We start from the raw sequence: 8,345 nt of genomic DNA, 5'->3' as shown, positions 1-8,345 counted from the left end.
AGTCTGGCCACTCTACCATAAAGGCCTGATTGGTGGAGTGATCCAGAGATGGTTGTCCTTCTGGAAGTTTCTCCCATCTCCACAGAGGAACTCTGGAGCTCTGTCAGATTGACCATCGGGTTCCTGGTCACCTCCCTGACCAAGGCCCTTCCCCCAAAATAAAAATAAAAAATATTTTCGCTTTGTCATTATGAGGTATTGTGTGTAGATTGCTGAGGATTTGTTTTTATTTAATCCATTTTAGAATAAGGCTGTAACGTAACAAAATGTGGAAAAAGTCAAGGGGTCTGAAGACTTTCCAAAAGCACTGTAAATGCTCTAATTTACTGGAGGGCCAGTTAAACAATAAAGGCACTCCCTACCACTGCATTGCAGACAGCACAAGCTTATCTTTGAGGATTCCTCCCTATCACTATATCCTTTGTTAGTTAGAGTAGTAGTATATCATAGACTCACCAACATTAACCCTATGCTGAAAAACTGAAAATGGTGGTTAGATACCCCCTAGTGGGAAGATGCTGGAAGAGCAGCATGTACTGTACTGTACTTAGAAGGAACATCATCCTATGACAGATGAACAAATCGACCAAATGTTTACTGTATGGTAATGAATAGGCAGTCTCTGTTTACATTCCATCAAATAGGCTCTTTAATTTCTCAATTTTTTTTGTCGCCCTACATTTTTTAATTACAAATTGGATTAGGGTCAGTTCCATTTCAACCCAGACGTAGGAGGTCCATTTGTTATTGGCAATCATTTTGAGTGAGTTTTGAACGTTTCAATTAACAGAATTTTCATTCATTTTCTGATATTCACATGAAATTAAACTGACCACAACTCTGCAACAAGACAAGCATCTCTGGCTTCAAGTAGAGTAGCCTAGCCTGTTCCAATTCATCCCAAAGGTGTGTGATGGGGTTGAGGCCAGGGCTCTGTGCAGGCCAGTCAAGTTCTTCCACACCAATCTCGTCAAACCATCTCTGTATGGACCTCGCTTTGTGCACAGGGGCATTGTCATGCTGAAACAGGAAAGGGCCTTCCACAAACTGTTGCCACAAAGTTGGAAGCACAGAATCGTCTAGAATGTAATTGTATGCTGTAGCATTAAGATTTCCCTTCATTTGAACTGAGGGGCCTAGCCCGAAACATGAAAAACATCCCCAGACCATTATTCCTCCACCACCAAACTTTACAGTTGGCACTATGTATTGGGACAGGTAGCGTTCTTCTGGCATCCGCAAAACCCAGATTCATCCGTCGGACTGGCAGATGGTGAAGCGTGATTCACCACTCCAGAGAACGCGTTTCCACAGCTCCAGAGTCCAATGGAGGCGAGCTTTACACCTCTCCAGCCGACAATTGGATTCCGCATAATGATCTTAGGCTTGTGTGTGGCTGATCTGCCATGGAAACCCATTTCATGAAGCTCCAGACGAACAGTTCTTGTGCTGATGTTGCTTCCAGAGGCTGTTTTGAACTCGGTAGTGAGAACGGCACTCCACGGTACCGTTCTGTGAGCTTGTGTGGCCTACCACTTCGTGGCTGAGACATTATTGCTCCTAGACCTTCCACTTCACAATAACATCGCTTACAGTTGACCGGGGCAGCTCTAGCAGGGTAGAAATTTGACAAACTGACTTGTTGGAAAGATGGCATCCTATGACGGTGCCATGTTGTTTTTGCTATGGAGATTGCATGGCTGTAAGCTCAATTTTATACACCTGTCAAGAACAGATGTGGCTGAAATAGCTGAATCCACTAATTTGAAGTTCTACATACTTTCATGTGTCTACATACTTTTGGCGGTGTAGTGTATATACACAACTAAAACCATTCACTGCATGGAAATATACAAAGGTTTCAGATAACAGTTTCCACAACATAGATTTTAAGCATCAATCCAAAAGTAAAGCCACAGAAACCCACCTGAGTATCCATGATACAAGAATCACACAAGCCTGAAAATTATAGGTCGTCATATGTGTAAGATTATTTTAAAAAGTCCTATTTTAGGCAGGGAAAGTTTGCAGTCCTTAGTCTCACTTCCTTTGGATATAAAGGTCATGACTTAATTAAATAACAAAATTAATCTTAACATTAACTTTTAGTAATCTTTCTGGAATACAGATTTTTTTTTAAAGTACACATAACACTTTCACTCATCCTTATGGCATCTGAGATCACTTGATTGCAAGGTACACTCATTTGCAACCAATCTTTAATTACATATAACATGCAACAAAAATCAAGATTACAATAATATAAAGTTTTGAATTCAACTTTAAAATGCAGCTCTGGATTGTACATACACATTACACTATCCATGTTGCCTATCCAACTAAAGATTAGGTTTCTTACAGGGTCAGTAGTCAACTATCTGTGTTTACCATAGTCACGTTTATCCTACTTGTTAACACAGTTATTAACTAGGAGAGCCATAAGGCTTTAAACCAATGAAAATATTCATGTTATCACCCCTGAAACAGTTTCTCAAGTGATCCAAAGAAACGTAAACGACGCCAAAACGATAGTCAAGGTTGAGTGAGTAGAAGAGAACACTACTTTCACACCTCCACTAGTATTGAAATGCTACCCTGTCAATCTCATGTCATGTCTCTATCTCCTGATGACCAAAGGGCTTTGGCATGGTAGTCTTAGACACTGGCATTAGCTTAACCACTTCAGTTTGCAGTAGAAGGTTGCACCCATCAGTGGAGCAGCCACACCAACCACAATGAGAACTGCTACGGCAATCCCCAGGCCAACAGACGCACCCAAGCTGCTCCCATGGCCACCAGAAAGCGCTGTGCACAAAGGGGAGAGGGAGCAACATGACACATTACACCAACAGCCAGTGGAAAAGCTTCTTCCCATCTGAGCAACACTGACCTTCCTGTTAGAATGATGTCAACAACTTTAAAAGCGAAAGATTTGCTGTCACTAATTGGTCATATGATAGTAGAGTTAACTTGATAAAGAAAAACGGACCCTCTTCTTTGGAAGTAAGAGAGACTGAAAACCCCCCAGAAAAACAGTATTCATAAGATTATTCCAAATAAATTGGCATTATATGTTAGTATTGGAAATGGAATTGGAAAACAATAGATAGGCCTAATGAACATGAGGATGGTAAAATTATCATTACATTAACAAATGTGTTTTAGGAAAGATATGACGTCCTATTATGAGTATATTGCTATATAGAATATAGGTACATAGAGAGTGGACATACAGCTCTCTGCCATGGTCTTGATGGGTCCTGAGGTGAGGGTAGAGGTAACATAGAAAACAAAAATCCGGAACACTGAAATTAGTATTGTATATTACGTTTGGCACGTATGTTACGTATGGAATGTATTATTTTGGATGTCCATCATCCATTTCGTATGATATGTTACGAATTATAATTACTATGATATGTTACAAAAATAGGACTATTTGGGTTGCTAGACATTTGCGTTGTATGCCTACCTATCCACCTCGACCAACTGGACTCCTTTCATTTTTTGCCTTAAGTAACCTTCCCTCTCATATAACCATACCAAACAGTGTCCCTCGTTTACTATGTTATGTCTAGTGTATGAGACCGGACTGTAAACTTAGACAGGCCAAATGTGACTTCTGGAGGATACCCTTTAGTAAGGGTCATTTTCTAACTTTTTTACTTTAATTTGTAAATCTCCCAACAATTAAAGCTGTGACATCTGTTGTGGATGGATTGAGCCTAAAGTTGTGTGGTCAGATCAATGGTACTGTACCTTGAAGGTGCTGCAAGTGGTGCAATCACAGAGTAGAAACGGGCCTTCTGGCTGTCTCCATTCTCCAGCATGGTGGTCATCTGATTAATGGAGCAGCTTTACAAAAAAGGTGAACCTCACCTCACAATTGCCCATTTGCACACAGGCAGGACAACACACTGCTAGATACAGAAAGATTATTAATGATTGAATATGGCCCCTTGGTGCCTAGACAAAGTGGCTACTCCTCCATTTTGCATTGAGCTTACTAGATAAAGAGGAACCTGGATAGAGATAGTTAAATTATCTAGTGAGCAGGTGCACTGTGTCTGAATGCAAAGGAGGCAAGATGTTTTATCAAGCCCAGTATTACAATATATAGACTTATATATAGACTTTCTTTTTTTTCTATTGTGTTATTGACTGTACGCTTGTTAATTCGCAGGTCGCAGTTGTAAATGAAAACTTCTTCTCAACTAGCTTACCTGGTTAAATAAAGGTGATATAAAAATAAAAACCAATGAATACTCATTTGATATGAACCGGGCAACTAACACTTTTTCAATATTTGATTGAAGATTGGTTTTTCTTCTTTTTTTTTTACTTACGATACAAAGAGATGAAAGAATGTTGAGATGGAGAGCAGCGGGGAGACGGACACATAACATCAGTCCAGAAGCACATGGTGTCTGTAGAGAGAGTGAGGTCAGACAATTCAGATCACAATTAGAACCCTTTATACACATTCTAAAATTGTTTGACTATTAATTATTACTAAGGCTAAGAGGGAACACAACAAGAAGGTTCTTACTGGCAAGTCAGGTTAGCAGCTAAAACCTGAATGTAGACATTAGTCCTCAATAACCAGAGAAGGGATAACCAGGGGTGTGGTATAGTTTGCATCCTGGTGAAGGAAGAAAGGAAGATGGCACTATTATAAAAGCACACTTGCATAAGATCTGACATATGATCAGACATGTTTACACATGTTGGTATAGGTTTACAGTTATTTTATAAGGTGGCAGCACATTGGCAAATTGGCTCTTTGCCATGTCGCAGCCGTGCATATATGAATGGGGGTGTTACGTAGGTGCTGGTTGTATTGTCCTAACCTTAACAGGGCATTGCTCAGAGCACTGATGAAGCTACCATTGTTGTTCTTCACAGTAATGGAGGAGGCTGACCTGAAGAGGGGAAAAGAGAAAGGTCAGACAGAGTACCTAGATCCAGTGTAGCTGACTGATTACTACAGCAGGACCCAGGCTAACACTCTCCCCACAGAAAGATCAACTGCTTTGAACTGTGTTTGAACTGTGTAATATCATGCTGCAAACAAAACAACTGTATGGGTGCTCAGTTTCAATTGCAGAGCAGTGTCTGATTTTCATATGTAAGCGATATATCCAGTAAATCTTTTCACTTACATGTCCACTAGGGTGTTCTTGACGAGGTACTCCAGAGGGTAAGCACAGGAGTAAAAGTACTTGAGCTCAGCATTATAGGTGACCGTTCCAATGTTGGGGTCGTATGATCGGACTACCCCGCTCACATTGACCGTCTGGAGGCTGGAGAAGTCTGAGAATATCCCTGTTCCTGGAGCACATGTTGACTATGTGGCTTTGAAGGTTGCTGGTGCAATAGTGTGTAGAAAATGAGATCTCTCATTCCCTTGAAGTTTCTTTTAGACTGAAAGCCATCACCTGTTCTTTAGCGTAAATGGGCTTTCAATTTAGTGTTACTTTCAAGCTCGTGATAAGGTAAGTTTCAAATGTTTTAAAAGTTTCACAGGAGTCAAAACCTCTCAGAGAAACATACATTCTCTGCTCCCTCATTCCCCTCAGTCAAGGTCAGTGGTGCTGCGAGCCTTCCCTCTATCACAACACTCCTCCAGGGCAGAGGAAAGCATACATAAACATTATCCTATTAATAATCACCAAGAAGACACTCCCGCAGGCGTCCCCTTGGCAAAGGGGAAAGCTGAATCTCAGGACAGGAGGAATCACTCTGGTGTTCAGAGTTCCCTTACAGACTGTGTTATCCATGATGTGGTTCAGGATCAACAGACTAGATGGCAGGGCAGATTTGAATAGCCAGGTCAATGGAGGAGGTCCCCCAGACCACTGAGATGCCTGTGTATTCTGATAGATGCAGGAAGACACTGAGTAAGATTAAAAACTTTCAAATGTATTCTGAGCTAATGTATACAGATAAACCACTATAGTTTAAGTGTCCCTGCTCTGAAGCAATCTAGCTATTTCAGACATGATTCAAATAACAATTTAACAAGACTATAACCCTAACCACCTCAAACCCTTTTTTTGTGTATTTTACCCCCTTTTTGCAATCCAATTACGATCCAATTCTGATCTTGTCTCATCGATGCAACTCCCCAAAGGGCTCGGGAGAGGCGAAGGTCGAGTCATGCATCCTCCGAAACATAACTCGCCAAACTGCGCTTCTTAACACCCACCCGCTTAACCCAGAAGCCAGCTGCACCAATGTGTCGGAGGAAACACCGTTCAACTGACGACCGAAGTCAGCCTGAAGGCGCCTGGCCCGCCACAAGTAGTCGCTAGAGCGCGATGAGCCAAGTAAAGCCCCCACCGGCCAAACCCTCCCCTAACACGGCCGGTTGTGACACAGCCCAGGATCGAATTTGGGTCTGTAATGACGCCTCAAGCACTGCGATGCAGTGCCTTAGACCGCCGTGCCACTCGGGAGGCCCACCTCAAATCCTTTATCATAAACACTGTCTTGGATGAAGCTGAGATGGTTAGGATTAGCTACAGTAAACAAGAGTTGAAATGTAGAAGTGATGTAGTTACTATACCTGGTTGTCTGGCATAAGCCCCACATTCAGCAGGGGCGAGAGCCTGATCATGGCCCACAATGCACAGGGAAGTCAGGATGAGGAAGCTGCATAAAGCCATCTCACCAATCTGTCCTCGCTGAAGATCTGCAGAAAAACACACAGATGTCAATGTCAAGCACAAAATTCAATTTATAGACTAGCATAAAATGCTATGGGATGACTCCATATTCCTAGATGTGTACAATCTGTAGTACATTTACTGTCGACACGTTGTATGTATAGGGACCAGGACTAGTTATATAGTTCTCATACAACCTTGGGATTGGTTGGAAACAGGGTCATTGCCATCTTGGTGGGGTTGTCTAAGGTAGTGGGAAACATTCACTTTTGTGGATAAAGCACTGTGGGTCTTATCCTGGAGGCAAATTCATGAAACCCTACACAGTCCCCTTCAAAGTTATATGGTAAACATAGGGCAGGTGGCTTTGTGACTTTGCGTGTGATCCTGCTCCCCTTTGTATGCTTATATGAAACATAATAATCAAGTAAGTATATGGTTCATGGTCTTTAGGGACCACACACACAATGTGAGGGGCATCTTGTTGTTTCCTTTAAGTTCTAATACGATTTAGGTGACCCACACCTAGTTTTCAACCACTTTTAAGGGAAGGGGCTTCAGCACTATAGTATATGAGCATTAACATTTGATTAAAAAAAAATGTTGGGTGAGTAATTAACATAACATTAAAAATGTAATCTTTAAAGCCCTATGCTAATCACGTGAATCCCTTTGTTGATATGATCATTTCAAATACATTACAGTGAGCAAGTACCGATTACAGTTATCAGAAACACTTTGAACAAATTAAATTCTTCCTGTGTTGGGGAAAGTACTAATATTATACAGAGCATGTCTGAATAATGTAAAGCACCCGCCCAGACACATATTCATAATGAACCTATGAAAAAAAGATCATGTGACTCCAATTCAAATAAAACCAAATATGATATGTAAATGTAACCAAACACGTTACCAAGAAACGTGCCCTGTGTGACTTTGAAGAGTGAGTCCACATACTTATTATGCATCATGTCTATATCTAGTGTCTATATCTAGTCTTCTTCTTCGGTCTGGAATCAGTACTGGGACTGAAAGGAACTGCATGAAGGTCAGTGGTAACCTGATCTTGTCAGGTCAGCCACCAGGGAAGGGAAAACATTTATTCGGATTAATAAATAACAATAATAATAATAATACATTTAATTTGTATAGCGCTTTTCATACAGAGTTATCCCAAAGTTCAAATTTGATTAGAGTCATATTAGAGCACATGGGTGGTTACCATGGTCCCTTGTGAAGTTCACAAAACCATGGAGAGGATTATGGACACACACACGACATGGTCATTGTCATGACGTGTACACTTAAACATACCAGGGTCTTTCTGCCTTTTTTCACAGATCATGTGTTTTCTTGTCACTACAAAAAACAAACTGCAGCCTGGGTTTGGACCTGGCAGTGACCTGAACTTGGGTTGAATATTGTCCATGGAAAAACAAAACATAATCGCTTATCAAAGATAGTAAATCTAGAGGGTGATGACTGCTCTCATTTCTCTCCTCTCAGTCATCAACAGCCATTGTGGACAGAGAATATAATGTATAATAGCTGCTGAAATATGGGATTAGCACAATAAAGGGCCCAGATTGCAGGATGGGTTACATTTCGACAATTGGCATGTTATAGTTAGACATGTTATAGCAGGTCACTGGGATCATATTCCTCTAATATGGA

General features: G+C 41.1%; 1 pseudogene; it reads right to left on the bottom strand.

Annotated features, from left to right (window-relative positions):
* Positions 1-2,745: 2,745 nt before the first annotated feature.
* Positions 2,746-6,668, bottom strand: LOC120028446 (annotated as a pseudogene).
* Between the last annotated feature and the right edge of the window lie 1,677 nt (positions 6,669-8,345).

This window comes from Salvelinus namaycush, chromosome 34 (genome assembly GCF_016432855.1).
Source record: "Salvelinus namaycush isolate Seneca chromosome 34, SaNama_1.0, whole genome shotgun sequence".
Taxonomy (NCBI): Eukaryota; Metazoa; Chordata; class Actinopteri; order Salmoniformes; family Salmonidae; genus Salvelinus; species Salvelinus namaycush.
The sequence above is the reverse complement of the archived record's forward strand: the minus strand, read 5'-3'. Positions and strand labels throughout refer to the sequence as shown.